General features: G+C 46.3%; 1 long non-coding RNA gene across 1 annotated transcript; it reads right to left on the bottom strand.

Moving 5' to 3' along the window:
* Positions 1 to 517: 517 nt before the first annotated feature.
* On the bottom strand, positions 518 to 24991 carry LOC138415922 (uncharacterized). The gene is made up of 4 exons (XR_011247445.1): positions 24237 to 24991; positions 21201 to 21250; positions 2997 to 3044; positions 518 to 811 (listed from the first exon to the last, which is right to left on the bottom strand). It is a non-coding gene; the product is annotated as an uncharacterized lncRNA (long non-coding RNA).
* Between the last annotated feature and the right edge of the window lie 201 nt (positions 24992 to 25192).

Below are 25192 nucleotides of genomic sequence, written 5' to 3'. Positions count from 1 at the left end.
ACTTGTAAATTTCAGGCTCACAGCTTATTGGCATGAAGACTGACTATTAAACCAGGTTTGAGAAAATGTATTAGTTTCAGTTTGTTTTGTTCAAGGATCCTATCAATCGAGGTAGTGTGGCTTACACATTCTGCCAATAAAGACGGATTCACAAAGCTTCCCTTCCCTTTATAAGCTGTAAAACCTCTTTCCCTGATGGTTGCCTATCTTACAAAGAGCTGCATGCCCGTCCCTTTCTGGATTCCACCCAGCGCCCTCCTGAAATGGCTTGGGAGATGTCAGGACCCCATGACCACAACATCTCATAAGCTTCACTGCAGACTTTGGCCCCTAACTTCAGGCTTATTGGAGTATTCCCTGGTGGCTCAGACAGTAAAGAATCTGTCTGCAATGCAGGAGACCCAGGCTCAATCCCTGGGTAGGGAAAGATCCCCTGGAGAAGGGAATGGACAGAGGAGCCTGGCAGGCTACAGTCCATAATGTCGCAAAGAGTCGGACATAACTGGGTGATGAACACTTCACTTCTCAAGAATCAGCGTGGAGAAAATGGCCATACCACCCTGAACACGTGCCATCTCATCTGATCTCAGAAGCTATGCAGGGTCAGGCCTGGTTAGTACTTGGATGAGAGAATGCCTTGCCCTGCAACATTGTAATGCATCCTTAAACTCTCTCTATGCCTTACCTTCCTCTCCCCAGGCCTTGCTATAGAATCTTAAACAAACTCAGATTGATCTGTGATCTCGGTACAGCTTTCCATTCAGATTTCCGATGGTAGATTTTCATCCTCTTTACCTTTTGCTCTTCTCTCCTTATCCAAAAAGAGCAATAAAAGGAATCAGAGAAGAACTCACAGTTTCTCACCTTGTCTTGCCTCAGTCTAAACAAGAAACTGTCTTATTAAAAAAAAAGGGGGGGGAGTGGGCTGGGGGGAGAGAAAGGTGATATTTAATTTTATTGGGGAGAATGGATCATTGCTGGAGAATGCCTGCGGCTAAATGAGACCATCAAACCAAGAGCAGAGCGGCGAGCCGTGCGCACAAATATGAAGTAATATCTTTCTACTCTGGGGGAAACTGACACTCAATTTCAGAAGCTTCAGGCAGGCAGCTCAGAGTTGGGTGAAATCACAGATGCCTTCTTGGAATCATTTACAAGGCTTCTACTCTCTGCAGTGAAAGCTTAAAAATGCAAATGAAATGGGGCCATTTAAAGAAAAATATCCCTGCTAACTGTGCTCTGGGAAAGGAAAAAAAAAAAAGCCTATAGCTCAGAGGGCAATCTTAAAGTCAATGAAACTCAGCAGGGCTGGATGACGCTTCATTCTGATGGATAATGTGTGCTGTGCTTCTCCCTCATGAGTTTAGAAGTATTTAAAGAAAAGGCGGAAAATCACCCTGTTTAGGAGATTAATTTCTTTTCTGAAAGAAATGTCTGTTTTTGCTGTCACTTTGGGTTTGATGAAGAGTAAAACCGGAGCTTATTTTAAATGTTTGCTGCTGAAAATTACCGAGGTGGGAGGCTGGGAGAGGGGGGACCCTGAAGAGGTTAAGTCCTGCCCCATCTCCCCAGGCAAATTCATGTTTAAATTATCCAAGAAACCATTACAGAAGTATTTCATCAGGAATACAGATTCTAATAATATGTGCAACACTGCTGAGCACTGAGTGCCAGTGATTGAGCTTAGCACTTTGACATGAACTATCTCATCTCCTCAACCCCCTCCCCACACACGCACATGCAGGAGGTCGTATTACTCTAGCCGTTGTACAGGCAAGGCAACTGAGGTTAGGGAGATCAGATAACTTGCTTGGAGTTTCTTAGCAACAAAGTGGCTGGGCAGGATAGAATTGAAGCTCAGACCAAAGCCCAAGCCTACACAATGCTTTGTAGCCCACAATACTCTCTCAAGGCCAATTCATTTCAAAACACTTTAGTAAGTCTCATCAAACAGTGACATTGCTACAATTTAGTAAATTATGTCTTGCTTTGAAATTTCTTTCTTTGAAGACTGCATTTGGAATACAAAGTCATCAGTACTGGATGAGCAGGCACTATAAACCCAGGGCTGAGGAACCAAGCAGCAATGACCAGCTGATTTTGGCCTTTCCTGCCCTTTGTGTGCTGAGGATGTAACTGGAAGCCCATCTCTCTTATACCATTGAACTCAAAAGAAGAACTTACACTGATTCGGAACCAAAATTCTTCTTGGTGCAACTCAAGTACATTTTCCCACGTGATGAGGAGATATTAGAGCCAAGCTGTCTATCTTATCACCTCTGTTATTCTTGGGTAAAGACTGTGGTCTATGAAAAGATGCTTAACATCACTAATTATTAGAGAAGTGTCAGTCAAAACCACTTCACGCCAGTCAGAATGGCCATCATCGAAAAGTCTATAAACAACAAACACTGGAGAGGGTGTGGAAAAAAGGGGTACCCTCCTACACTGTTGGCGGGAATGTGAACTGGTGCAGCCACTGTGGAAAACAGCATGGAGATGCCTTTAAAAACTAAAAACAGAGTTGCTCTGTGATCCAGCAGTCCCAATCCTGGGCATATATCCAGACAAAACTATAACTAAAAAAGATACATGCATTCCCATGTTTCTAGCAGCACTATTCACAGTAGTCAAGACATGGAAACACCCTAAATGTTCATCTACCGATGAATGGATAAAGAAGAGGAGGTACCATGGAATATTTCTCAGCCATAAACAGGATGAAACAATGCCATTTGCAGCAACATGGATGGACAAAGATGATCACATTAAGTGAGTGAAGTCAGAGAAAACCAAACATCATATGATATCACTTATACATGGAACTAAAAAAAAAAATGATACAAATGAGCTTATTTACAAAGCAGAAATAGACTCATAGACATGGAAAACAAACTTATGGGTACCAAAAGGCAAAGGGGGAGGGATATATTTGGAATTTTGGATTAATAGACACACACGACTATATACAAAATAAACAAACAGCAAGGACCTACTGTATAGTCCAGGGGATGATATTCATTAATTCATTGTCTTGTAATAATCTATAATGGAAAAGAATTTAGAAAATAACATATATCACTATTTTACATATCTATATATATATATCACTTTGCTATATACTTGAAACACTGTAAATCAACTACACTTCAATAAAATAAAAATAAAAAAAAAGACTGAACTCTGAATCAGACATGTACATGAAAATATGAGAGCTGGTACACTGCTGGTGGTCTCATAGATTAATACAATCTTTAGGAAGGCATTATCTTGAACACTTGGGGATGTATGTAGCCTGCAACCCAGAATTTTTATTCCCAAGTACTTTCCCTAGACAGCTTCTAGTACACAAGTACGGGAAGTCACACATGACTGTTCCTAGCAGCAATGTCTATAAAATCTAAAAGCTAGAAACAGCCCAAATGTCCATTAACAGCAGAAACGGTAAATAAATGGTGGCATATACACACAAGGGAACAGTCTGACCTATTGAAAGTGAATTAATTATAGCTGCATGCCTGTATCAACATGTGAATCTTATTAGCATAATAAGCTAAAGAAAAAAGTAATAAATAAAAACATGACATGCATACCATTCAAAACAGACAAAATTAAACTATGTTATTTAGGAAAGCATAATAGGTAATCATAGGGCTTCCCTGGTGGCTCAGACAGTAAAGAATCTGCCTGCAGTGCAGGAGACCCGGGTTCAATCCCTGGGTCGAGAAGATCCCCTGGAGAAGGAAATGGCAACCCACTCCAGTATTCTTGCCTGGAGAATCCCCCGGACAGAGGAGCCTGGCGGGCTACAGTCCATGGGGTCACAGAGTTGGACAGGACTGAGCAGCTAACACTTTCACTTCACTTTTCAATAGGTAATAAAGCTATTTTTTAGAAAGGTAAGGAAAAATTCATCACAAAAATCTGAAGAGAAGTCATCTTAGGGAGGACAGACGGGATGTGATTGGGAAAGGGTACCTGGCACATAAGAAAGATCCTGGCAATGTTCCAGTGTTGAAACCGGATGTGGGCTAAACGGGTATTCATTTTTAAAATATTCACCCAACAGTATATATTGAAAAGGATATTTGTTATAAAACATGGTCTTATGTTTGCATGATGTATTGCATGCGAGTACTCATGCGTGTCCTTCAGTATTAAGACGGTATGCAATCTGACTCAACCTGTGTCACGGAGAGTTACAGAAGCTCTGAAATCATTGGCGTTGACCCCCTAGAACCATGAAATTCCCTCTAGAACATGCGACATGAAATTGTCTAGCCCCCTGCTTGGCTGCCTAGCGTTACGGGAAGCTCTGTACCTCTTACGAGAGCCCTTTCATTCTCTGCTCTTTTAGGGTTGCTTCTGTAGGCGACGGAGCTCTTAATTTGTTTTTGTTTTGTTTTTTTAACCATGGTGACTGCAGCCATGAAATTAAAAGACGCTTACTCCTTGGAAGAAAAGTTATGATCAACCTCGATAGCATATTCAAAAGGAGAGATATTACTTTGCCGACTAAGGTCGGTCTAGTCAAGGCTACGGTTTTTCCAGTGGTCATGTATGGATGTGAGAGTTGGACTGTGAAGAAGGCTGAGTGCCGAAGAATTGATGCTTTTGAACTGTGGTGTTGGAGAAGACTCTTGAGGGTCCCTTGGACTGCAAGGAGATCCAACCAGTCCATTCTGAAGGAGATCAGCCCTGGGATTTCTTTGGAAGGAATGATGCTAAAGCTGAAGCTCCAGTACTTTGGCCACCTCATGCGAAGAGCTGACTCATTGGAAAAGACTCTGATGCTGGGAAGGATTGGGGGCAGGAGGAGAAGGGAAGGACCGAGGATGAGATGGCTGGATGGCATCACGGACTCCATGGACGTGAGTCTGAGTGAACTCCGGGAGACGGTGATGGACAGGGAGGCCTGGCGTGCTGCAATTCATGGGGTCGCAAAGAGTCGGACACGACTGAGCGACCGAACTGAACTGAACTGAACTGAACTGAACTGAACTGAAGATATACAAAACATAACATTCACACTTTACTGTTTTTAAGTGCACAGTCCTCTGGCACTAAGCACATTCACATTGTTTTGTACCCGTCACCACTACCCATCTCTAGAAGTTTTTCGCCTTCCCAAACTGAAATTCTATTAATATTATACCCACTAAACAACTCCCAATCCTCCCTTCTCTCAGCTCCTGCCAACCACCATTCTACTTTCTGTTTCTATGAATTTGACTACTCTATATACCTCATAAAAGCAAAATCATACCCTATTTGCCTGTTTGTGTCTGGCTTATTTCACTTTGCATGATGTCTTCAAGGTTTATCCATGCTTTAGTGTGCATCAGGATTTCCTTCTTTTTAAAGACTGAATAATATTTCATCGGGTGTACATACTCCATTTGTTTATCTATTCAACCATCAATGGACAATTCAGTTGCTTCTACTCTTTGAATTTGTAAATACTGCTGCTATGAACATGGGTTGGAAGCCCATTTCTTCTCAGCTACCAGTAAGGGTTTCCTTAAACTCAAGTTAAACAGTTTTCTTGTAACTTTTTCCCATCAGTTTACATTTTAGTCAGGGACTTCCCTGGTGGCTCAGATGGTAAAGCCTCTCCCTGCAATATGGGAGACCCAGGTTCAGTCCCTGGGTCGGGAAGATCTCCTGGAGCAGGAAATGGCAACCCACTCCAGTATTCCTGCCTGGAGAATCCCAGGGACGGAGGAGCCTGGTGGGCTACAGTCCGTGGGGTTGCAAAGAGTCAGACACGACTGAACGACTTCGCTTCACTTCACTTACATTCTAGTTAAGTTCTTCTAAGGTGAACCCTCTCCCTTTTACCCACAAGGAAACCTTAAATATTGGAAGACAACCTTGACATTTTGGTCACCTCTTCTTTAACCCAATTATTACCCCCCCCCCAAAAAAAAGTGTTAGTCGTTATTCAGTCATGTCTGACTCTTTGTGATCTCATGGACTGTACCCTCCAGGCTCCTCGGTCCATGAAATTCTCTAGGCGAGAAAACTGGAGTGGGTAGCCATCCCCTTCTCCAGGGGGATCTTCCTGACCCAGGGATTGAACTCAGGTCTCCTGCATTGCAGATAGAGTCTTTGCCATCTGAGTCACCAGGGAAGTCCAATTATTATAAGGGCTTTGTCATTTCAATCATCCCTTCACAAGATACATTCTCCAAGGCTCTCATCAAATTAATGTGCTTGTCTGGAGTATATCAGATAACAATAATTTTTATGGAAACCACATCCCACTGATGTTTTATCTCCTGTTTCTTGTCCAATAAAAAGCCCTTCACCTAGAAAGCCCTCTTCCTTTTGATGTTAAAATCTACAAAAACAATCCCTTAATTCTGAGGCTATGTAGTTGATTTTTTGTTTCAATACAACAGATCAACATTTGTATTTGGTAAATCTCATCCTCTCAAATTTGGTTCGGACTCCCAGGCTACTGGGGTCACTTTAATGTTACCCCATATTGGAAATCATACTTATTACTGTGTTCCTTCAAAGTGTTGATATATGTATTGAATATGACGTGGTTAAGGCAAAGGTAAATCACTGACTTTCCTTCCATATTATTATTTGTTAACATTCTTTAAATGTTAATACACAAACTGAACCAACTAGAAATTCTCTTAACTACAATACTTCTTAATAAACCTACGGTAGTCTTATCCACCAGGATAGCATGGAAGACTCTGTCAAATGTTGTAGAAATCAAGATGTCCTATGTTTCTGGAACTTCACAGGTTTGCCAAAGTAGTTGCCCAAACTGGGTCAGTTTGTGGTGCCGTGCTTAGTGGCTCAGCCATGTCTGGCTCTTTGTGGACAGGCTCCTCTGTCCATGGGGTTTCTTCAGGCAAAAATGCTGGAGTGGGTTGCCATGCCCTCCTCCAGGGGATCTTCCCAACCCGGGAATAGAACACAGGTCTCCCGCATTGCAGGCAGATTCTTTACCATATGAGCCACAGGGAAGCCCCATTTTATGGTAGTAGTATCCATATTCGCTGCCAGAAATCACCTCATTTTCTTCTAAGCATGCATAAAGTATGAGTTTAATGTACTGTTGAAGAGTTTTATTAGATGTAATGTCAAGTTTCATTGGAGTTAGGTTCTAAAACTACTTTTCCTCTCTTTTTGAAAATTAGAAGAATATTTTTCTATTTCTAGTATTTTCTATTTCTAGTATTCTGGGGACTCTCCCATTCTTTATGATTGCTAAAATTTGAGATTTCATCTGCAAATGTCTTTAATACATGAGGGTGAAACCACCTGGACTTGGAACCTGTGATATGGTTTTGAGTGACTGCGTGTTACTATTTCCCCACCCACTCTTAACTCATATTTTAACATCTCTTCTTTGACTTTCCTATTCTTGATGAAGACGGTACTTAAACTCCCACTGGGCTTCCATCGCATCTCATTCATCTACTAACATTACAGTTTTCTCAAGTTCAATCCATTTCTCAATAGCTCATCCATTCTTGGAAACTAATTTTCATCATTTTTGCACTTTTAAGCCCATTTGTTGGTTAGGAAAATAAGGTTTGTGGGCCCCAGCGGATAGGAGAGGAAAAATTAGGTATCCAAATACTAAAACTTAAACCAGGCTTTGATTGGTTCTCTTATTATATAATGGAGAAGATCTCTTCACTTTAGTGGTACAACTATTGTTCAAGCTGGCAGCAGGGAATAAAGGGAACTGGATCAAATCCAAGCTAGATCTGTAAATCAGCCCCGTTCACTGTCATTTTATTGACTTGGAGGATATCAGACCTTAGTAACATTATGACTTAAATCATGAGCTGGACTCAGTGTTTTAAGCAGAAGCATTCCTGCCATTTTGAACAAGGAAATTCTCAACTCTGTGGAACAATGTCACACTATATAGCAGGTAAGCACATGGAATGCTTAGCATCCGTAATTTCAGAACACTAAATTTAATTATGTGTCACAGTCATAGCCGTTGTGACATTCCAAAGCAACCAAATACATTTCCAAGTGCCCTGGTTGAGACTCACTGAAAGATATCTTTAAAGCCTCTTTCAGCTGTGAATTTCTGAGTCTATAATTCTTTGCAGACAGAGACACTGGAGTTTCAAATCATCAGTAACTTTATGTTAAGTTTTAGTCAATAACACATTACACCATTGGAAGTTGTTTTCAAGATGAAATAGAAACAGTCTGTTCAATTTCAGCAGACTCGTAATATTTATCCAATTTTTTTTAATTACCAGGAGTAACTAATTACAAATCTGGACATTCAGAAAAACTAGTACACAATGAATCACTTTAAGTCAATTGGAGGAACAGCCTAGATGAATAGAAATGATGACAAATTCTTACCAGAGTACCACAATAGAGCTAAGAAAGCTGCTAAATCTATATGTCATTTTCCTTTGTTTTAAGGGAGTGAAAGCCTAAAAAGCTTTTTACTCTCTACTGTACCTGAAAATTCTCCTGCAGATCAAAAGAATTTCTCCCAATCCCAGAGAATTACCTCCCTGCTCAGAACTTGTCTCAGAGCAAATAATTTCACCTATCAACATTGCGCCTTCCAAGAAGGCTTACTTTTTATCCTTCCCCTTTACTATGCCTTCCTGTACCCACCCTCGCCCCCAACACACACCAGCCGCATCCTGCACCCCCCGTCATCACCACCACTGGCACAGTCAGCCTCACCACCCAAGGAGGGCCAGAGCCTTGGCCAGCTGGCTTCCCTTCAGCAGAATTGACACAACTACTCCAGTGCAATGAGGGGTCTCTGCGGCCAATATGTGCAGAGTTTTCCTCTCCAAACAGAAGGCCACATTCCTACAGAAATATCTGGCACCTTCCAAGGCTTCTAAGCTAGTCCAGACAGAGAGAGATGGTTATGAAACTGAAGACACCTTTTTTTTCTTTTTCCCTTGGTAGTGGGTATAAAAAATCGGGACGGTCAAACAATGCATTACGTCAAGGCTTCCTTTCCCTTCCCCACGGTTCTAGGATCTAGCATCAGCAAAACATGTCAGATCACGTTCTGGTGTGGAAACAAAGAGAGAAGAGTATTCACTTCACAAGGGTGGGGCTTTGAGACTCTCGGCTTCTCTTACTGTATTGCTGTCTCCTTTCTCCCCAGATTTGGGGAAAAGGAAAAGACTGCAAAGGATTGGGGAACCTGCCCAGAAAAGAATGGAGGGACAGAGTGTGTGAACAGCTGAGACACACACGGCTACCGTAAAGACATCGGAAGTTGAGCCCAAACCTCAAATTCAGTTTTGTTTTTCTGCTAATAGAAAGCCAGCCCTGGAGCAGCTTTCCTCTCAGCAAATGGATTCAGGTCTCCAGCCTGGATTGGAACCAGGTTTGGACAAAGGCTGTATAATCCCCATAGCTGCTTCAGCCTCGTACAAAAGAAATGGGATGAGTTATTCTTCCTTAAGGACAGAGCCAGTGAAAACAGGTTCATACTGTGGCAGATGGGATCCAGCTTAGATAAGGAAGTTACTGGCGATGAGTCTTGCAGCAGAGGGATGTTATGGAACGTCTCATCCGAGGTCTTAATATTTGAAGAGTCCCTCATCTCCCTCTTGTGTTTAGCCTGGCTTTTTCAGGAGATAGTAGTTGGTAATCGCTCATGTGTCTTTCCTTCTGTTCTCTGATTTGTGATTTAGCCAACATTTCCTCCACATCTATTATGCCAGTCTCTGTGCTTGGAACTGGGTGGGAGCAGGGGGTGGGGGAAAACTTCTTTTGATTCCAATCTGGGTGATTCACACCTGTTGTCTGCATCAGTGTGGTAACAATGAGAATGGACAAAGAAGGCTGGATTTAAGACCTATTAAGGTGATGAAATTGACAGGTTCTGATGACCTAAAGAGTAAGGGGGAAGAGAAGAATCAGGGGTGACTCCTAAATTTCTTACATGAGCAACTGGGTGAAAGGTGATGCTGTTTACAGAGAAAAGGAACACAGGAGTGTTTGAGGGAACAAGTTTGGAGGGGGTGGAATATGATGAATTCAATTTTGACATATTGACTTTAAATTGCAGATGCTCAAGAGAAAGTTGGGCAAACAGGTCTTATGCTTAGGACAAAGATCTGGGCTAAAGACACGAAATAAGGGAGGCATGCCTTAAAGCAGTTTGTGAAGTGGGGAAAAAGGAAAGGATAGAGAAGATATGTGTATCTTCCCAGCCTCTAAAGAGAAGATTCAAATAGAAATATCATCAGGCTTTGGGAACTGATCACTAGCCTAGATTTCAAAGAAAGATGCTGAACTAGTGGAAAATCCCATAAGTCACTGAAGGCAGCCTTGGTTGGCCAAGAGACTCAAGCATCTTTCCACAACAGGCAAACTGATCCTTGATTCTTGGGCAGATACAGCTGGACAAAACTTCCCTTTCCACTCTGCCAGGCCCAGCCAATGATGGCATGACCTTTCAAATGACATAAGATCCTGGTAAAGAAGACTGGACAAGCAAAGCCCCCTGGGCTCAGCTGAATAGCACCACCAAACCCAGCTTCCCAAGAATGGATTCACAGTGTGGGAATTTACCAGCCCATTCAATGGTTTTTGAAAATATTTTTCAGGGGAAGTTAACTTGGTTTTATCTCAAGAGCTTTGAGATCTTCCCAATCTGTCCTGGATTCATCTCCATCCTTGTGATGGCACCACAATAAGCAGAGTTTCTCCCCAATTCTAGCTCCGAGGTCCCCAAGGGAGCATTTTAAAAGCATAGAACCTCTGGAGGTGCCTTGAAAAGAAGGCCGTTAGTAGGTGGGGTGGGGTGGGGTGACATGGCAGGGGCCAAGCTGAGCATGGAGAAGGGAGAGGGCGGGGCACCTCAGTGCCCGACCGGAGCCAGGGCAGGGCACAGGCTGCCTGCCAAGTTAGGAGCCTCCCTCCATTCCATGCTTAAATGTCAAACCAAGCCCACCCCTTCGGGGCTAAAGTCTGTTTATTCTTGGCTGAGGAAGATTTCAGATTTTCAAAAAAGAGTGAGGAAATGAGAAATCAGAAGAAAATCCTGAAGGTCTTATTAAATGACATTCAAATTCTTCTGTCAACATGGAAAGCACAGAAACACACAGATTTCTTGAAATATCCCCCCAACAGCACAAACACGTTTTTAAATTACCAGAAAGAGTTTGTTTTTGTTTGTTTATTTTTACAGAAGTGGCCTTTAAAACATTAACTGATAAAAGAAAAAAAAATAGCAAGTTCATTTTCAAGGTTGACTCAAGCTACATCTCATCCCAATTTTCTCACCAAATCAAGAAAACACACCAGGAAGGGGCTCGGCCTTTTCTAAGGACAAGAGAGGTTTTAAGAGAGTAAGACCTGTTTTTTTCTCTTTTTTCTTTTATTTTTGGATTTTTAATAAACTTTTAATTTTTTCATTTTAGAATAGTTTCAGATTTATTTTCCTCCTTCTAATATCCCACATTACTATTTAAAAGAAAATCAAGTATTGATTTATCAACTCTGATGAAGGATATCTAAGAACCACCAACAGGGCTAACTAAGGAAACCTGGATTTCAAGGAAAAGCTTAGTCCGACACAAGATACCAGCTGCAAGATTCATATGGATGTTTGTGGCTTCTGAGTCAGTTGAAGCTAAACTCTGGGTGTCTTTATAGCTCAGAATTGATACAAAAATATTCCTGAGCTTTCAGCACTTTATGATTGACCAGAACTTCAGTTTCAGCTCACAGTTCTGCTGGGTTACCGAGCTGTGTTACGGATAGGCCCAGAGAGGCAGAGAAACTCAAGCAACACTAGAAAAGGCCAGAGCTAGGACAAAAATATGGGTTTTCTAGGTCCAAGCCCAGCTGTCATACCCCCAGGTGCTGAAGGGGTCAGGAGACCTGCATGACGGGGCAAGAAAAGAAACAAAATGGAAAGCACATGGTCTAGTAGAGTCATTCTCCTAAGCCATCAGCAGTGAGCACATCCACACTAGAAACACAAATCCCTCTTTGAGATGCTGTGTCTCCAGCATTTCCGAACATGGATCCTGCAGGACCAACTGGTATCCCTTCTAGGTCCTCCTCCCTAAGCCAAGGACAAGCCTCACTGTTTCACATAGCTGGTTCCCCACCCAGGGGACCACTAATGCACTGAAACATAGGAGTCTCAAGACAGAGATGTGACCCACGCTTTCAACCCACTGACCAGGCCCACGTAAGACGATGAAAGACACGATACCCCCTTGGTGCTTGTGACCCCCTAGCTGTGTGTACAGACCAGTGCTTCTCACATCTGGGGGTCTTGAGAATCTGAGGATGTGAGTTCTGATTCAGTAGGTCTTGAAGAAGACTTGAAACACTGCCTTCCCAACAAGCTCTCAGGTGCTATTGCCAGCCCAAGAGCTACACTGTGAGGGGCAAGACGGTCACACCTAGAAGGACCATTGAGAGCATCCTTCTCAGTGCTCTTCAAACTGGGTTCCTGGGAAGTTCTGATGATGTATTTTGGGGGAATGATTTGAAAGACCAGAAGGAAACAAAGAACCCCTTGCACCCCAGGGTCAATCAGAATGACTCTGCTTCTCTGCTATAGAAAGTGAAATTCTTCACAAGATTTCATGTAATAAAAGTGCTGCTTTGTTTTATAAATTCGAAATCTACTGCTTTACTCTGCCTACCTCGCTTTACAGAACAGGAGTTTGAGAATAAGAGAGGATAAGTGACTCATACAAGATGACACAGCAAATCGCTGGCCCAAGCCAAATCGGAGCCCTAGTCCCTTCTTCCCCACCCTACTCTGGCTCCCTTTGGAGGAAAACTTTTTTTTAAAAAGCCATGACTCAGTGGTTTCTCTTCTTTCTCCTGGGTTTACCAAAGTAAACCCAGCAGAATCCCACAGTGTTCTGGCTCTCAAAGCAAAGAGTCCCATCTCTCCCCACCAAGGGCTGGCTCTTTGGAGTTGCCCTGCCATCCATACCTGACAAGTCAGGGCAGCCAGCTGAGGAGGGAAGCAGCTTACTGGAGCAAGGTAAAAGTAAGGAGTGTTCCCAGAGGCAAGATGGGGGTTGGCTGTGGAATCGTTCCACAGATGGGCAGGCAAGTGCCTGCAAGACCTCAGAATTCCTTGTCTCCAAGGAGGGGCCCGGTTGACTCACCAGGGCACTTACAGACAGCTTACTTCAAGCTGATCTGCAGCAGGCATGCTAGAGCAGCAGCAGGCCACAGCTGAAAAGGAAAGTTTGTCATGGGCAGGAGCAAAGCGGGAGCTGGGGGAAGTGCGTGGAGGGAGGGGGGATAGTCTCCTACAGAAATCTGTGACACTCTGAGGCCAGCAAGCTTGGGTCAGGGGGTGATTCAAGAAGACATGGTCCCTGGCTCCAAGAATCCTGCAATCTGGAGAGCTTGTAAAGAGGTAAAAGAACAACGTGAAACACCCAGACAACAATACAAAGCAACGCGGAATTAAAAGCCGGACGGAAGGGTGCAGAATGTAACAGCCACAGCAGGTTGCTGCCGAAGAGATCACCATGGGTTGGAGCAGCTGGAGAGAAAAAAAAAATGATGAAGGCCATTCAGCAGCATATAGGAAGGGTAGAATAAGACAGGGGGAGAGCAATTAGTCAGGGATGCCGGTTCATGGGGTCAGAAGAACCGTGGGTGCTATATGCAGCATCTATAGGGCCTCAGCATGAATACCTCTTTAAGAAAGCAAGGGAGGGCATGGCTGGCTTGGAATCAGAGTCCCAGCAAAACCACGACTGATCCAGTCTAGTCTAGACCAATTCAAATCTGCCTCTCCTTTTCCACAGGGTTTTCCTAATTTCTCAAGTTATTTGGTAAGTCTAAGAGCTCTGTAGGATACAGGCAACAGAAGAAATGCCGAGCTCCAGTTCTAGTGGTCCTGATCCAAGTTCAAGGTCACATGTCAAAAGAAAGGTCAATATCCATGCACTGTCTCTGGCTCTGACTCAAGCCGCCCTCCTCGAAGACTTGGATATGCTCAAGGAACAGAATCGGATTAGCCCGAAGAAGGACATCAAGCCCAGAGATTCAGCGTGACTAAATGGTATGCTGGAAACCACTCAGTTATGAAAGAGAAATCCATCACCTCCTTCCTCCTTACTCCTGTCTTTGGTCTGACCCCAACTAAAGATCGAGTCTTGTTAAAATCTCATCCCTGACTCACACACAGTCTTCCCGTATCTACATTTCTGAGGTAGGTAAGTTTGAGTGAAACCCAAAGACACACTGCTCAATCTCTAAACCTAAGGATGGAATTGCAAAGCCTTCTATTTGCTACCTCACCAGCTCACCATCCCACCATCCACCTCCAGGGCACCATCTTCGGACCCCGACACTGTGTTCCACCAAAACAACTTAGCAGCCTGGCATTCTTCAAGCTCATTGGGATTCCCAAGAATTGTAAATAAAAAATCATGGAATCTGATCCCTTGACCTTTGTCTGGCTCTGGTGCATTCTAGGGTCATAACCTTCCTCCTGTCCCTCAGAAACCTGATTTGGATTCTTTCCAAAGTCTATCTTCAACCTTTTGAGGAGTTAAGTTATACATTAATAGTCATCTAAGACTGTTGCCGCTGAAGGGAACCTTAAGAGTTTGTCTTTCTACCTCCATCACTTGACATATGAGAAAACTAAGATCCAGAGATGTGAAGTGATTTGTCCAGGGCCACACAGATCCTTGAGAGCAAATGTGGGGCTGGAATCCTGGTCTTCTAACTCCCAGACCTCAGGGAGTTCGAATCACTTTATGAGAAGGTGGCATTATTGCCCAAGACCCTACCTGGCCTCCACTTAACTATATCTCTGGGGCCATTTGCAAGTGAAGACACGTGTCTGATGGCCACATGTCCCAGGGATCTTGGTGGTGAGAAGGAGAAGAGCCTGGGTCAGCTATTTGATATCATTTTTACTTCACTTTAAGACACGGCCAGAGATGGTAAGTTAAGGTGCTGACCTAGACGACACACCTTTATTGCATAGTCACCTCAAAAAGGAAGGTAAGGCAACCTGCATCATTAAAGAGTGAACTGGCAGAGCTTTAATCGTGTGATTAATTCAGATCCACTCCCTGATGCGTCTTTTCAGACACTCAAACCACGCATTGTCTGCAACCGTTTTCTCAAGCCCCGAGCAACAGAAATCCCACGCTCACTCCATCCTCGATTCTGCTGGAAAGAATCTGTGTGGGTCTGGCAGGCTGTCGCCAGTGAAATGAGCCCTCGGCTAAGAGCCCAGGACACCTGAGTTTACTTGTTATTCGCTGAGTAACCTTGAGCAAGTGGGTTTGCCTCTCTCTGCCTTTCACCTGCGTGGGAGAGTTAAGGCAGAGGCAGAGAAGAAAATAAGACAGACTTCCCAGATGCCTTTCAGTGCAAGGAAGTCTGTGACATTGGCTGATAGCAATAGCCTTCTCTGTTTCCATTTAGGGCAGAATGAGAGCATGGAAAACTGATATTTACTGGCCATTCACCATGTGCCAAGGATCATGCTAGAGCTCACACCTGTCCCAGATGTGGAAGCAGTGATCAGAAATGTAAAGTTGTTCACCCAAAGTCGCACAGTTAATGAACAAGGGAGGTGGGGTTTTAATAAGTGTCTCCAACCCGAAAGACCTTATTTTTGGCATTACATCACACTGCCTTCAATAAAAGATGATTTCATGTTACTGAGAGATGGAGGGGTGGGGTGGATGCAAATTGAGAGAGGGACCTCAGAGACCCAAGGATACAAATCATTCAAAAGCCATCAGTCAAGAAGGTTAAATGAGTGATGTGGACTGGAGGGTGAGTGGTAATCTCATTGCCTTCTTGAAAGGACCTGAGATTCAGTTCAGTTCAGTTGCTCAGTCGTGTTTGACTCTTTGTGACCCCATGAATCGCAGCACGCCAGGCCTCCCTGTCCATCACCAACTCCCGGAGTTCACTCAGACTCATGTCCATCGAGTCAGTGATGCCATCCAGCCATCTCATCCTCGGTCATCCCCTTTCTCTTCCTGTCCTCAATCAAAGTATAGTAAACAAGGGCTTCCAGCCCAAATTTGACAGATTTTTTTTTTTCAGGAGAAGCTGAAATGTGGAATTTTATGTGAAACCACCTTATTTATATCTGTAGCCCTAACCCATTCCCAGGTTCAACCCACAGACCCCAGTTTATAAATTCTGGACGCTGAGATTAAACTCTTCACCACAGGAGTGAGAAAGACCAAATCATTTCACTTTGGGGACCTTATAAAAGCCTCATCTCTGATTTCCTTTTCAGAGAAAGTGAATCTTCTGAAATGTTCAGAGCTAGGATACAAGGGCACTGTGATTCAATCAACCCCACTAAGTCGCTGGGCTTATACCAGCAACTGCTTTCTCCCTTGGGGAGTCGAGGGGAGCCATATACGCCACTAAAACCAGTACGAGTCCCCTTTTTTTCTAATAAGCAACAAATTATTTGAGGAGGACTTGGTTGAAAACTAGTTCTACCCCTATAGTTAAATCCAATTATACCATAATTACAGGGAGTCTGCACACATCAGAGCTTAGCTGGAAAAGAATAGGAACACTGCAGGTCTTCAAAACACTGGCCGGAGGTAAGCCTGTAATTTCACCTGCCGTCAGCCTGGCAGAACCTTCATGGGAAAGACACACCAACTCTTGACTCTCCATCAGAAGAAACCCAGCGGGTGCCCTCGGCCCCTGGGTGGCCTTGGCTCTCATAGTTCAGAAAAGACAGGAGCAGGGAAGCGTCTCTATTTCCGTTCAAACTGGCTGAGGAATAAGAATAAGACACGTATCTTCAGGCCCAAACAGAAAGAAGCACTAGGCCTATGCAGAAATAGAAAAAAATCTCATTGTTAAATCATGACCATTCCCTACTTTTATTATGTTTTTTCCTTGCAGTGGAGATGAAGGGAACCCTTAAATACACAATGAAATCAATGAAAAATAAATAAATACATCTACAAGGAAAACCTTTGGAAGCGCCTCTTCTTCACTACAAAAAGTCCATTTCATTGTTCACTTGTTCACTTTCATTCCCACATGGACCCCCCTGTCCTCACATTTAAGGGAAATGTTAAACTGCTGTCCTGGCCACAACACGATCAAGAGGCAGAAGACCTTTACTGTAGCTTAGACGGTCTGACACGGGCTCTATAACAACAGCACATTTTGTTAATAACATTCTTCCGCTGCAAGTCCACAGCTGCGTGTCTCTGTTGAAACCCTTTCTGCAGTCTTCACACACACTCCAGGCTTCACTCTGAAGGGAACTTCTAGCTGAGTACCCACGGGGCGGGGGCAGGGGTGGATATGCTCAGGACTTTGCTGAGGACAAGGTTGACTCTGTAGAAGTAATACCATGCTATAATTCCTCCCTAATCCCCACCTCATTTTCATCACAAAAGACGTGACTGACAGGAAGGAACGTTTCAGTCAATTCATCACGCAGACGTTAAACCCTGACACTGTACAGGGCAAATCGAGCTGGGTTTTGTGGGGAAGAGGAAAATGACATCGAAAATGTTCCCTACGAAAATGTGCTGGGAAGAGTAACGGCAAAGCCCTGGCCCCACGTCGGGAAAAATCTCTTCTCAAATCTCAGTCCTCACACTTCCCAGTTAGGTTACCTCACATGGCCTGCTGAACCTCAGTTTCCATGTCTGCACGATGTCTGTGCCGTGTGGACTATAGGCAGGCCTGGCATAGTTATCATAAGAGACTTATTCATGGAGGGAAGAGTGTGATCAAAAGCACCGAGTTAAACAAACAGACATATGGACGGCCTCCCCTGGAAACAGGAAGCAGCCCAGGGGAATCAGAGCTTGGGTCTCAGGACCACAGCTGGGCCCCTTTCAGGGCCCTCCCGTCCCTGCGCCAACGTGCTGAGCGTTTCTGAGGAGAAACTAGGCCGGGAAGCCGGCCTTGGGGAAGTAACACGGAGAACCACTGAAGAGGGGAAGGTGGGGTCAGGGATGGGCTGGGAAAGGCTTGACCACCAGCGCCCAGGAGGACCCTGATTTGTAGCATGGTGTCAGTCCTCCCACTGCGGCTGATTTCAAGCGACCAACACACCCAGATGGGAAACTACTTCCTGAAATGCTAACAACTGGCTCTTACAGCTGCGGTATATCTCTAGGTCGAGTTGAAAACTGGGGAATTCCCCCTGGGTCCTCCTCGTCTAACACGGAACCAGAAACAGGGTCCACCTGGCAACTTCCTGAGTCCATACCACTCTGCCTTTCAACGCTTGGGGACCTCAGGTGTGATAAACACTCTTAATGATTCTGAATTCCTTCGTGGTTTCAGGGAAACATTCCCAGGCCTTATCCAGGCGTCACTCTCACGTCCTTTTTACAGGTCAGGAAACAAGCGTGACCTGTGATTTGGGTAAACTGCACAGTTAGGAATGAATGGAGTCTGACCCCTCTGCCCACCTCAGAGGACCTGAGACCTGGTTCAGCCCACTTCAGTAAGAATGGGTCCTTCTCTAGCTCCTCCCCATCCTGCGCTTCAAATAAGGCTGAATAGACTTAGGTCATCCGTTCTCCTAGCCTTTGAAAAGTGAATCCTCGGGTTCCCAGTGGAGTTTGGGCTCTCTGCTTCCTCATCTCCCCCTCATCCGCCACCCCCCCCCCCCCAACCCAGTGTCATAAACCCTGAGCTGCTCACATGCTTCTCTCCACCGGGAAGGCACTGCAATCTCATCACCTCCACCCAATTTGCTTCAGTCCTGCCTCATGTTCCTGCTTATTAAATTGTAGGATTATCCCCCTCCGCTGCAGCGACAGGGCTCCCGGACTGGTTTATTGCTCTATTGCTCAAAACTGCTGAACTCAGCACCGGCGTGGGCTTCTCCAGCACTCGGCATGATAGACGAGCTGGCACCCGCCAGCTTCGGGTGAGAGCTGAGGCCTGTGCTCTGAGCCCCCAAATGACTCCCCAACCTGAAAGGTTGGTCTCTTAATTGTTTCATCTAAGAATTGCAGGTATGAGAAGAGAGACCCAAACTTGGCTCACCGCACCCTCGAACAACCCAGCGAAGGTTGGAACCTTTCACAGAAAAGTTTTGCAACTGTCCAATCCTCCCCCTCTCTTTCTACCTCCTTCATTTTGCCCACCTAATCGCCTTTCTGTGACTAGTACGTAAACCAGGCTAAAATGCCATGATGTTATTAACTGGCTGCAGGTACCTGTGGGTACACACACACTTATGCACACACTAACCCTTCCCAGTGCTGAGCTAAGCATTCTAGAGGCCTCAGGCCTCCCTGTCTCCATTTACCAGCTCACCAGTCAGTTTCCTTCCATTAAAATTTACCCCTCTCCTGCCAATCTTCCCTCTTTATTTAGCAGATTCTAACTGGCATCTCATGAAACATACAGAAACACGCACTGAGGCAGCCAGTGGAGATTGCCAAATTTGATTACCTGCGTCGATCCATCTCGCGGAGGTGCTGATGAAGTTCAGCTTAGATTTTTTTTCCTCCTCTACAGGGTGGGCTCTTTCAATCCCCTCCCACCCTTCACTCCAGACCCCCCAGGTAGTAAACCTGCTGTCTGGGCAGTGACCCAGGGTACAGCTTGCACTTTTTCATCTTTTACTTTAGGAGGAAGGCAACCTGCCCACGCCTGCTCAGCTCTGCCGCCCCGAGGAGTCCCCACACCGAATCCTCTCTTTTCTCCAGTTGGCACGTGTCCTCTTGCATTTCTGAGCTCACTGGGGTGGCACCTCTCTGTGACGTCCTCCTGATCTGCTAGGCAGGGGCAGAGGCTCCTCTCTCTTGGTTGCTACTGGCTAGTGCAGGGGCTCCGTCCTTGCCTCTCCCTCCTGTAACCCAGATCACCATGCTGGCTCCCTCACTGCACTGGAAAGCCTTTGTGTCCCAGGGCTGAATCTGAGTCATCCATCAATCTCCAGCATCTGATGGAGTATCTGGCACATAGTAGGTGCACAATAAAGGTTGAGTGAAGATCTCAATTAACAAATGACACCTGTTTCTCCTCTGGTCTTCAAACCCTCTAATTCTCCAAATGGTGAGGGTCAGGAATCAAGGATAGAGGAAGATGCGAGCTCTCTCTAGCTCACTTTTTGGATTCCCCTCTTGGTGTCAAGGGGCTTCTCAGGTGGTGCAGTGGTCAAGAATCCACTTGCCAACACAGGAGATGCAAGAGACTCAGGTTCGATCCCTAGGAGGAGAAGATCCCCTGGAGAAGGAAACGACAACCCACTCCAGCACTCTTGCCTGGAGAATTCCATGGAGGGAGGAGCCTGGAGGGCTACAGTTCATGGGGTCACACAGAGTCGGATGTGACTGAGCACACACCACACTTGGTGTTGAATAACCTGAACCTCTTTAGCTTATCCAAGCCTGTTCTATTAAGAATGCTCCCCCACCCCTCTGCTTTCCTAAAGTAGTATTCAGATGTTGACAGAGTAAAATAAAATCTCCAACAAGCATTCTCCAGGGAAATGGAATTTCCTCCAACCCACAAAACCTCCAGGCAAGTTGGAGAGATGTTTAGGGGAGCAGATAACTGTAGGAAACGTCCAGAGTGGCTGCTGTGCTGTGCTATGCTTAGTCACTCAATCGTGTCTGACTCTTTGTGACCCCACGGACTGTAGCCCGCCACGCTTCTCTGTCCATGGGATTCTCCAGGCAAGAATCCTGGAGTGGGTTGCCATGCCCTCCTCCAGGGGATCTTCCCAACCCAGGGATCAAACCCAGCTCTCCTGCATTGCAGGCAGATTCTTTACTGTCTGAGCCACCAGGGAGACAATGACTTGGCTCTCACCTGCTATAATGTCCCCTGGGCCCCCTCTTCTGCCCAGTAGGGGTACAGGGGCAGGCCTCGAAGTCAAGTCTCTCACCTGAAGGACTAGATTAGGCCCTGGGAGGGAGGGGTCTGGGAGAGGAGACCCACAAAAGACAGGCTTCACCCCCTCTCCAATCTCTGGAGAACACACCCACCTCCAGAATGAGGGCCCTCCAGCCCAGAAATGGAAGAGTAGCAGCAAGCTGTCAGAGCCCCCAGAGCAGGAAAAGAGCTGGTCCTGAAACTCTGGGACCATACTGAAGTGAAATCCAATACGGTTCTGATCCATACTGGAGCAAAATGGGGGCAGGCGGGTGGGAGAGGGGTGTTAGCTCGGGACCCCAAGTCTCCCGTTCAGAGCTCTCCCCTTCTTTCACTCAGTCAACAAATATTTACTGAGCACTTACCACGAGCCAGGAACTTCTACCCGCTGGCTTCCCTTTCTTTTAAGAGGTTCCTGATCTCGAGAGAGAGAAAGGCAAGAAATCAATACCCATAAGGTGACGTGTTACAGAGGCGTGCACCAGGTCACAAGATCGTGTGTGCAGAGTGGGGATGTGGCCTTAGGAAACAGCCAACATACAAAGGGCTGGCTAGTGAATAGCAACCCCAAACTAGACTCCTGGGGACACACCACTGGCACCAGGCAAGTCAACTACGGAGATACAATGAAGTGGGAGGGAAAGGTATTCACGAGGGCAGAAAGAGGCCTCAACGTGATTTACGGACTTGGGTTTAGCCCTTTGGCTCCGCCTGTTCAGATGGGTGTTCTGTACCTCCTAGTGGTGTATGCAGAGCGCACGCCTCGTCCTTCCACTTTGGGGTGAGACTTTACTCTCTTCCGGGGGCTACACTGACTCCAGAACCATCGAGTTTCCTTGCTGCCTGCCTGTGCCCTCTGTGGTCTGTTTCTAAGAAGGTACTTCTGTGAGGAACTGCTGATAGGAAAAAAACGCTACCCCTCATTCTATCCCATGAGACCGCTAAGAACAAACATAAACCCCTTTTACGTGGCGTTGTCTTCAGGTATTTGAAAACAGCAATCATATCCCTCCCTCCACTCCCCGGCCATCATTCTCCCAGGCTAAATAGCCCCAGTCTCTTAATCCTTTCCCAGAGTGAAGTGACCTATTTTCAAGTCCACTCACCATTCTGATCACGTTTTTCTCACTTTCAGACTTGTACTGACCCCTCTTAATATGTGAAACCATAATCATACCTAATAAACCAAGTATAATCTGAGCACTACTGAGCAGAGTAGAAATATCACCTCCCTCATTTTCCACCTCGTATTTCTAATAATACAACCAAAGATAGAGCTTGCTCTTTAGGCAGCCACATCACAACGTTGAGTCCCACAAAGTGAAAGTGTTGGTTGCTCAGTTGTGTCCGACTCTTTGCAATCCCATGGACCGAAGTCCACTAGGCTCCTCTGTCCATGGGATTTTTCAGGCAAGAATACTGGAGTGGGCTGCCATTCCCTTCTCCAGGGGATCTTCTGGAACCAGGGATTGAACCCGGTCTCCTGTGTTGCAGGCAGATTCTTTACCATCTGGGCCACTAGGGAAGCCCCAGCTTACCATAAACTCAAATCCTAAGTTTTGTTTTCTATCTACGTTGCTGCTAAGTCATATCTTCTCCACCCTACATTTGTGCAGTTACTTTCTGGGCCAAAGTACAGAACCAGGCAGAAGCAGGTGAGTTAGCATGTTTCCCTCTGGACTTTGGGCCCTGAGAAACCTCTCAGGGAGCCTTCCTCCTGGTTCCTCATGATGTGGAGCAGAGCCGGAGCCCCAGAAGCAGTGGAAAGCTGGTAACGAAGGCTCCAGTCTGCAGGCAGCCCAAGGGGCACTCAGACACGGGGCTGGAGGTCAGAGCAGAGGGAAAGGTGCTGAGTTTCCAGGACCCAGAGAGGCATGTGGGGATCAAGGTCCTCCGCAGCAGACCAGCCTTGGCTCAGTGTGGGGACGGGAGACGGAGTCAGGATCGGTCCTACCAAACTGTGCAGCTCAGCTGGAGAAGGTGAGCAAACACTATTAGAACAGCCAGCCCCCGAGTTCAGACGAGAGCCCTGTGCTCCGCACTCAACAACTCTGCCATCCCATTCCCTTCCCAATCTACCCACCAAGACTCCTGGGCGGGCAGGCAGGCAGCCCTTGAAAGGGTCTGCAGAAAGCCTCTTAGAAACACAGAACTAGACACGTTGGGGAGGGCAGATGCCTGGGGCTTTTGCCTCTCAAGGTGACTCTGGAGGAAAGAGCTAGACCCAGGAGGAGGGGACAGGAGGCTTCCCACAAAGCCACCCTGAGCTGCTTCCCACCGCCTTGTTGCCCACCACACAAACCAGTGTCCACAGAGCATCCTCTATACTCTCACGAATCAAGCTGAGGGGAAGGCAGACGCTACTACTACGGCTGTGGGTCCGACTCTGCACCCCATGGACAGTCCATGGACTCTCCAGGCCAGAGCACTGGAGGGGGGAGCCTTTCCCTTCTCCAGAGGATCTTCCCAATCCAGGGTTCAAACCCAGGTCTCCCGCATTGCAGGCGGATTCTTTACCAGCTGAGACACATGGGAAGCCCAAGAATACTGGAGTGGGTAGCCTGTCCCTTCTCCAGCAGATCTTCCCGACCCAGGAATCGAACGAGGCCTGCATTGCAAGAGAATCCTTTACCAACTGAGCTGTGAGGGAAGCCCCACTGATAAAGGGCAGGGAGATTTTCTGGCCATGTCAGCTAGGTTATCATTTGTTTCCATTTTTCTGAACAAATTTCGAGGTCAAAAATGCCACTGTGGGGGAAAGAATCTGACCGGCAGAATTTATACATATTTTCTGCCCTCCATACCCATCCTTCCCTTCCCAACACCCCACATTTGGGGACCAGCAGCCAGCCACCTGCCTCTAGTCCTACCCGGAACCAGGGCGAGCTTCTTAACCAGAGAAAGAAGGCTCCTTCTTCATCGCTTTCATTCAAGCCAGGTCCTTACCGATCCCCTGTCTCCACCTCATCTTTTCAGAGTCAGCTCAGACGGCACCTTCTCTCTGGGACCTTCCCTGAATCTCACAGACAAAAGTTGGCAGTTTCCTTTTGGGGGTATTCATAGTATTTTTCTCAGCTTGTTTTTTTTCTGTCTGTCCGTGTGTGTGTCGCTAAGTTGGGAGTTCCTCAAGGGTAAGCACAGTCCCCCGCTCAGCTGGGACAGAGTTCATGCCGTTGTGGAGGGAGGAAGGGAGGGAGAGAGTGAATGAATGAAATACAGGGAGGGAGGGGTGGGCAGGGCACAGGGCTGTGTCAGCTTGTCATCTCTGCCTCTCTCTCTACATCACTAGTTGGGAAACGGAGAGTTGAGGCTGTGATAAGGCGAACAGGGTCCAGCTGGCGGGGAGTTCAGGGGCCCTGATCGTCAAGGGATGGAGCCCATAGACTTAAGAAAACACTCACCTGGAAAATCTGCTCTCCCCATCCCAGCAGAGCCTTCTCTTCTTCCAGAAAGAGTGTGTAATGCTCCAGACAAATGCAAGACCCTCCAGAAACGGGGAAGACAATCACGGAGTGTCTGTTCTAAAGAGTCCTTTAATGGAGGCTGGGGGATCCAAGTAGATTTGAATCTTAACCCTACATGTGAGACAGAAATTCTCCCCTCAGAGCCTGTTTCCCCATCTGTTTGGTAGGAGGCTTGAATTGACTGATTGTCTAAGGAGATTCTGAGCTGAGAGTATTCGGGTTCTAAGAAGGGCTGTGAGACAGTGCGGCCCTGCAATATCCTATCAATCGGGCTCTTTAATTCCCCTTCCTTCCGTCTGCACCCAGAGACCTGCCTTGTGAACAAGCGGAAGTCAGGCCAGGAGGCTCCGCAAAATACACCACCTCTGCTGCTGCTGCTGCTGCTAAGTCGCGTCCGACTCTGTGCGACCCCGTAGACAGCAACCCACCAGGCTCCTCCGTCCATGGGATTCTCCAGGCAAGAGTACTGGAGTGGGTTGCCATTGCCTTCTCCAACACCACCTCTGAGGAGACTTCAACTCTCCTAACCTTCCCAGTGCGGCAAGGGGGAGAAGAGGGGAGAGGGGAGCAGGGACCAGGGAGGGGAGCTGAGAACAATCAGGAGCTGATAGACCAGCCGCCTTCATGTTTCCCAGCGAGCTGGCTGGCTCTCCCTGCAGTTCCTCTTCCCAGCTTCGCCTGACAAGCCTGTCTCTTCCCCACCGTCTGAAATGAAAGAGAAACAGATTGCAAAGCCTCTTGGATTATAAAGCCACTTACTCCTCTCAAGGAGCAGAGCAAACTCACTCTGTACTAAATGCCAGGGGAACACACTGGGTGGGACTCTCCTCAGACTCGAGGGTCCCTGGATGGGCTGACGGACCTCTGCTGGATTCTGGGAGTGCCCTGCATAG

Source organism: Ovis canadensis, chromosome 12 (assembly GCF_042477335.2).
Source record: "Ovis canadensis isolate MfBH-ARS-UI-01 breed Bighorn chromosome 12, ARS-UI_OviCan_v2, whole genome shotgun sequence".
NCBI lineage: Eukaryota > Metazoa > Chordata > Mammalia > Artiodactyla > Bovidae > Ovis > Ovis canadensis.
Note: the sequence above shows the minus strand (reverse complement) of the source record. Positions and strands in the feature narration are given on the sequence as shown.